The sequence below is a fragment of the Mesoplodon mirus genome, assembly GCF_964341445.2.
Source record: "Mesoplodon mirus genome assembly, chromosome: 10".
Lineage (NCBI taxonomy): Eukaryota > Metazoa > Chordata > Mammalia > Artiodactyla > Ziphiidae > Mesoplodon > Mesoplodon mirus.
The window spans coordinates 2,428,252-2,436,217 of record NC_138986.1 but is presented as its reverse complement, the minus strand read 5'-3'; positions in this window follow the sequence as shown (position 1 = coordinate 2,436,217).

The following is a 7,966-nucleotide window of genomic DNA, read 5'->3' as shown; positions in this document are numbered from 1 at the left end:
AATAAAACAGCCAGTTATTTTTACCAGCAAAACAGGTTTATTCAGGAGCAGCAAAGAATTGCTATTTGGGACAGGCAACTATGGTGAACCACATGCAAGCCCAGTAAAGCAAAGGAGAGAAAACTCTTTTCTAGAGGACAAGGGGATGTTGGAGGCTGTAATAAACAAAATTCCCTTGGAAGAAATTAGTTTAAAGTATAGTGGCTTTTCATTGGCTGAGCTGTTTCCAGACAAGGAGAAAAAAAATCTTTCTCCCCACTGCGGGAGATAGTAAAGTAGCATCCATCCCTGGGGGAGATGCAAGGTACATCTCTTTTTTTTTTTTTTTTTTTTTTTTTTTTGCTGTACGTGGGCCTCTCACTGCTGTGGCCTCTCCCGTTGCGGAGCACAGGCTCCGGACACACAGGCTCCGCGGCCATGGCTCGCGGGCCCAACCGCTCCGCGGCATGTGGGATCTTCCGGGATCGGGGCACGAACCCGTGTCCCCTGCATCGGCAGGCGGACTCTCAACCACTGCGCCACCAGGGAAGCCCGGTACATCTCTTTTTGTTGGAGTCTGTATTGACCTTGAGTGGTACGTGCATGAGCGCTCCCCCTTCTGGCCACTCCAATCTTTTAGTGAGGTTTCCCTTTATTAATTTCCACCTTAATTTATTTTAGAATATCAGATTATCGTTTCCACCTATGTGGGAGGCATGACTTTCTGGCTTCCCTAGAGCCAGTGATCCCAGAGAGCAACATAGGAGAGAGCGCCCTCCTCTGGAACCCAGCCTCCGAAGCCAGACGCCACCATTTCCCTCTCATCCCACTGGGTGCACACCTATGTCCTCCCTGTTCAGTGTGGGAGGACCTAAGTGCCAGTTGTGGGATACCTGGGGCCATTTTGGAGGATGGCTACCAGATGCTAAAATCAGTAAAAGTTTAATGAAGGAGAAGATACTTGCATTATGTCTTCTCATAAAATGCTTATTAGTTACAGGGGGAAAACAATAATTCAATAATTTGGTAAGGGAGAAACCTCACAAACACCACTTAACCAAGAGCCCTGGTCAGTTCGGGCTGCTGTACCAAAGTCCCACAGACTGGGTGGCTTACAAACAACACACACTTACTTTCTCACAGCTCTGAAGGCTGGATACCCAAGATGAGGGCGGCAGCAGGGTCAGGATCTGGGGAGGAGCCTCTTCCACGGGCGGCAGATTGCCGACGTCTCCCCATGTCCTCACAGGGCGGGAAGAGGGCTAGAGAGTTCTCCTAGGTCTCCTGTAAGGCACAGCTCCCGACACCATCACACTGGAGGTTAGGATTGAAACATGTGAGTGTGGGGGGAAAGACACAAACATTCAGACGATTGCACCAAGTGACCAAAATGTGCATCACCCGGAATGGGACAAACTGACACCATGTGCTTCTAAGGTGGCGAACTGAGGACACATCACTTATGTGGTATTCTTGCCAAAAGTGCATAATCTAAATCTAAACACGAGAAGACATCAGATGGACCCTAATTAAAGGACATTCTACAAAAGACCTAGCCTGTACTCTTCAAAAACGGCGATGTCATGACAGACAAGAAAGGCTGATGCCACTCCAGATTACAGGAGACTAAGGGGACTTGACCAGTGGTGACTGTGGACTGAATCCTGAAATGGGAACAACATCTGCTATGGGAACAAACAAATGGGAACAAAGTTTGACTATGAATGGCAGATTAGATACCAGTCGTAGTGGGCCCAGGTGGCCCAGAGCTTATGGTTAAATATTGAGGAATTTTGCAAACTGGGTGTTAAATTATTGGTAACTTGAAATCAGCCATGGTGAGCCATTTCCCATGGAAGTGGCAAGTGTTAGGAATTAGGATCCCCCTGCCTCACCCCCAGTGCACCAGCATGTGTGACAGTTGGATTGTGACAATGTTCAATTTCCTCATTTTGGTCCTCTACTGTGTAGGGCAACCTTCTTTTTCTCAGGGAGTCCACAGTGAAGTATTTGAGGGTAAAGGGACCCAATGTCTGCTGCTTACTCTCAAACAGTTCAAGATAGATCAATTAATTGATCAATACGTAGATATACATTCATAGGTGATAGACAATAATACAGTAATACAACAAAATGGTGACTTTCGGTAAATCTGGGTAAATAGTTCTTTGTACTATTCTTGTCACTTTCTGTACGTCTTAAATTAAAAAAAAACAAAACAGAAACAAAAAGCTCCAACCCCAATTTGCTATAGGCTATGAAGTCCTGGAAACATGACTGATTCGTGAAAGTCACACAGGATGTAGCTCTTTAGTCTAAGGCTCTCATAGCACCTTGAAGTGGCCTTTCTTAAAGATTTAAAATTTTCTTTAAGATGTCTTATGATAAAATGAATGCATGGATACTTTTCTATTTTAAAAATAATTTGTTACACATACATTTTTCTGTTAAAAATGAAATTATTTTGTTTCCTTTCAGCTTTAGACTTGCAAAGTTTCACTGGGTTCTGAATGGAAAGCTACGAATAAGAGCTGGCAGTTGCTTCAGCAGGCGAGAAAGAGGCCTTGTGTTAGAAAGCAGAAGGGGTTTAACCTGGACCAAAACCTTACTAGTGGGCCGAAAAGTGGGTAACTTGCACGTACGTCGCACTGATGATAATTAGGGTGTTGCTCTACAGCGTGATTTCTCAACATCGGTTTGACTGACATTCTGAGCCTGACAATTCTTTGTTGTGGGGTGTCCTGGGCATTGAAGGATGTTGAGCAGCATCGCTGGCCTCCAGCTACTGGATGCCAGTGGCAGGGAGCTCTCCGCCGCCAACAACCCATATGTCTCCAGATGTTCTGGGGAGGGCAAAATCGCCAGTTGAGAACCACTGTTTTAGAGTCGATGGTACAAGAAACGTCAAAAGCAAAAAGAAGAGATGGTATATGTATATATACACGTATATATGAGACATTTGAAGAGGCTGGGTTTCTTTCAATGGACATATCCTGGTCTTTGTGTGTTGTGTATATTTTATTCTTCTTGTTTATTTTTTAGATTCACCAATTAAAGGAGCCTAATTTTCTATATCACCCACGTTTTAGAGAATGAATTCACATCTATCTTGGACTTATAATGGTATTAAATTCTATTCAATTTAATTAAGTTAATGGTTTTAATTAATTTATTCTAGCTCTAACATACTGGTCAAATTCTGAACTTCAGCATCAAAGGTATTTAATTAAGGGGTTAAAACAATGGATCAAAATAGTAACGACAACTCAAAGTGATTTTTAAAAATCCCAATTCTTCAAGAATGAGTAGTACACAGCTTCTAAAACACAGAGAGTGTACGTTTCCAAGGTGTGAATGTACCATACACTGATATGGTACCATAGAGATGGCTTCTTGTACCAGCTACTTATGCTTAGACATGTACTTAGCAACAAGATAATTAAATTCATAAAGAGGGCTAAGCATTGTAAAGCTAAATAAGTAAATAAAACCTGAGAGAAGCCGTGGGGTAGAAGAAAACCACTTTCCTATTGTCCTCGGCATTGAAGAATATTTAATTTAAAGGCATCAGCTAAGTGGTGAATCTATTATCTGACAGTATTAGCTGTCATATCTTAGAGCAGTTAATGAAAATTAGTGAAAAGGTGATCCTTGCCAGTTGTCCTGGTGCACGCTGCCCCCTGGTGGCTCTGAATGCATCTTTGGGAAGGTAGACTCACCTTTCCTATCTCCTGCAAGTCCATGTCTTCATCCAATCATTTTTTTCTATTTCTTTAATTCCATTTGATTTAATCAAGTTACATTATATAAACATTGGGAGGAGTATTTCCATAAAATATTTTGAAAACCAAGTAGACTTGGATGGTTCATCTTAGCTGCTGTGTGACTGTGGGTAAGCTGCCTAACTTCTCTGAGCATTAGTTGTCTCATCCATAAAACAGAGCTTAGAAAACACAAAAATTAGCTCAGAGTATCATGGAAAAAATGCGACGAGGCTGTATATAAAACCAACTCATAATAGTTAATATTCTTATCGTGCTCTCTGTTTTAGACATTCAATACTATCTAGCAATCTTTCTAACTATACATATTCCCACACACGGAGAATTTTACCCCGTTTACAAATCGGAAACCAAGGCACGGAGAGATTAAGGAACTTGCTACAGTCAACACAACCAGTAAGAGGATCTGAACTCATGCAACATGGCTCAAAAGTCCATACTTTTTTTTTTTTTTTTTTTTGCGGTACGCGGGCCTCTCACTGTTGTGGCCTCTCCCGTTGCGGAGCACAGGCTCCGGACGCGCAGGCCCAGTGGCCATGGCTCACGGGCCCAGCCGCTTCACGGCATGTGGGATCTTCCAGGACCAGGGCACAAACCCGTGTCCCCTGCATCGGCAGGCGGACTCTCAACCACTGTGCCACCAGGGAAGCCCCAAAAGTCCATACTTTTAACCACGACACAAAACCCGTTATCAGAAAATCTTCATTGAAATAATGAACTAAGTAATTTCAGAAATGTATGATGAATATGCTAACAGGGGAAGTACAGACTTCTCTTTCCCAGCATGTTAGTGTCGTTCGCACAATCTATGAAGCATTTATGAGAACTCATAGGTCATGAAGCACTTTATTCATTCTTCACCTCTGTGTAAACCATCCCGACCTCTCAAGCACAAGAGAGAAAACATCAATACTCCTGAGTGCAGATGGAGAGACTATCCCCATGAGTCAATATGCATTTTCAATTTCTTGATATTAAAGAAACAGGGACTTTCTATGCCAAGAATATGCAAGTAGGAAGTCAGAAGGCATTTCCCCTGTTCCAGCCTCCTGAACTTATTATCAGAATCTAGTAAAAGAGTTTGTTTCTATAACATAGTCACATCTCTTGAGTTCATCTTCTCTGTACCCTCACTTCTGCAGCATTGCAGCATGAATCCAGGCCCTTCTTTTTTTTTTTTTAAAGCAAATTGTCTATTTTTAGGTGTCAATCAGAAATACATTGAAAAAATATATGTTCACACAAAAAGTTGTACATGAGTGTTCACAGCAGTGTTTTTCATAATAGCCCAAACTAGGAAGCAATACAAATGTCCACTGACTAATGAGTAGATAAATAAAATGTTATAACCATACAATGCAATATTACCCCGTATTAATAGTAATAGGAAATGAAGTACAGAGTTAATGCCACAACATGGATGAAAATTAGGATGCGGTGATGTTGCACAACTCTGCAGATGTATGAAAATCATTGACTTGTACACTTTAAATGGACGAATGTACGACGTATGAATTATTTCTCAACAAAGCTGTGACAAACAGAGCGATATACTGAATAACTCCCATAAGGAGGTGAGTTCAATAATGCCAAACCATCAACTGTGTGCTGTTTCTCTTAAATAAAACACGGAGGCTAAATTAGAAAATACAAGAACAAGCTAAACGTGAGCACATCAATTGGTACCACATCTAAGGGCATCTTTTCTATCATTTCATTGTAAGTATTTTTTTTAACTTTTAATCCATCAGTTTTGGTGAGATATGGAAATTAATAAATGAGTAGCTCTCTCACCTCCCAACTCAAACAATAATGCATTTCCCATTTCTTCTTCCTTAATTTAAGGCTTATTTGGGACATTTTTAAAATTTAATGGTATGTTTCCTTCAGTTAGTAAAATAAACTTTAAGCAGTAGTATTAAAAATCCCATGTTTACAAATGATAAACAGTGACATCTTCAGCCTTAAAGTGCTCAAGGAAGTGAATGCTTTTGCACAGAGCTTCTACTTTGTTGACTTTATGATAGGAAAAACGCATGCGTTTTAAGGCAAATTCTCCTGTTGTATAAACGACTCCCTGGGAGTGAGGAGTTATACTAACTTTTATGATAGAGTAGTAATTGAAATAATACCCTAGTGACTTCGAAAGTTTTCTTACAAAGCTGCTAAAAGAATCGAAATGGAGAACCGTAGCTTAGCTGAAAGAGGAACTCTAGTTGCAGACCTAGAAAAAGCCAAATAAAGATCAAGTGCACAGTGGCCTACTCACTGCCCGCAAGTTCCCTCTGCCTGCGTCCATCTCCCCTCACCCCCCATCACCAACGAATCAGATCCACATTTATGTTATTTTAAATTACAAAACTCTATGAGGTAGGTTAATACTTGATAGCTGAGGAAACCGAGGAACAAACGGTACAAATCCTCAGACTCAGGAAACCCAGTGAAGGCAGATGTGCTAGTAAACGTTTAACACCTGGCTCTCTGTTTTTTCTTTTTTTAAAGCCCTCGTTTACAGTATTTGCCAATTTCCTTAGTGTTTCCTACCATAGTGGGTTTCAAGCTACCAATGTGATATCATGGGAACACACCCTGGGTTGATAGTTGGCTGTCATATTCTTCCTTCAGCATTTTTCTATCATTAATAAAAAAACCTGACTCCACAGTCTTTAAAATTTACCATTGCCCTCATTTCCACAAATGCTGGAGAGATTGCACAAGTCAGAGCCCCCCTTCCCACATGCATCCCCTCCCGCTTAGTCACAACTGCAAAGCTGTGGCACCACCCTGGGGGGTATGGCCACCCTGCTTACTACCAACGGTGGGTCCTCATGGCCATCCGGCTGATGAGTAACCCGATTCCAGAACCCCCTTCCCAGGTCTGCTTCACATGACCTGATCTGGGGCGACTGTCTTGGTTTGAGTGCCCCAGAAGCAGAGCCTAAGATAAGGCTTTGGGTGCAGTTTATTTGGGAGAGGATGCCAGGAAGCACCAGTGGGGAAGTAGGGAAATGGGGCCAGGCAGGGAAGGAACTAATAAAGGCTGTGTTTTCAAGCACGTTTCTATTTAACTAGAGCTCAAACTCGAAACACTGGAAGCTAGTGGACAAAACTTAGATGTACCTCCTGCCCCCAGGGGTGAGGGGGCTAGGGGTCCTTACCCACTCATTGCCTGCAGGCCCTCTCGGGAGGTACAAACTCCCTGGCACTTCAGGTCTTCCTCAAATGCAGGCAGAACAGGTTTATTTGGGACGAGCAGAGATTTTGCAGACAGCTTCTTTTCATAGACATGTTACAGACACACAAGTAATTTTTCTATTTCCCTAATTTGGATCCTTTGCTTACTGTCTTTTTTTTTCTTTTTTTTTTTTGCGGTACGCGGACCTCTCACTGTTGTGGCCTCTCCCATTGCGGAGCACAGGCTCCGGACGCGCAGGCTCAGTGGCCATGGCTCACGGGCCCAACCGCTCCGCGGCACATGGGATCCTCCCGGACCGGGGCACGAACTCGTGTCCCCTGCATCGGCAGGCAGACTCTCAACCACTGTGCCACCAGAGAAGCCCCCCCACCCACTGTCTTTTAATTTACTAATTTCACTTCATAATTCCTAATCATCTTTATATATATATATTCTGCCTCATTCTCTTTAGCTCCTGCATTCTGTGTAAGGATGTTTCACAGTTATGCTTTGTGACTAGACTACGGTCCATTTGCATTTGTTTTGTTGCTGTGGAGGTTACTCAGATCAGTGCTTTAAAAGCCAAACAGGGCTTCCCTGGTGGCGCAGTGGTTGAGAGTCCGCCTGCTGATGCAGGCGACACGGGTTCGTGCCCCGGTCCGGGAAGATCCCACATGCCGCCGAGCAGCTGGGCCCGAGAGCCATGGTCGCTGAGCCTGTGCATCCGGATCCTGTGCTCTGCAACGGGAGAGGCCACAACGGTGAGAGGCCCGCGTACCGAAAAAAAAAAAAAAAAAGCCAAACAAAAGGGGAAAATACTGAAAGGTCTCTGAGACCCCCCTGTTCCCCTACGCACACCTGGTACCATACCCTAGACTCAGCCACAATTAAGTTTGTTTTTAATTCTTCTGGTTCTTTTCATTATAACTCTAAATAATATACATCCTGACCCATCAACCATAAATAGCATATTTTCAAAGGATAAAATTTTATCTTCTCTTTCAGCTCCTAATTTTAAAACTTACATTAC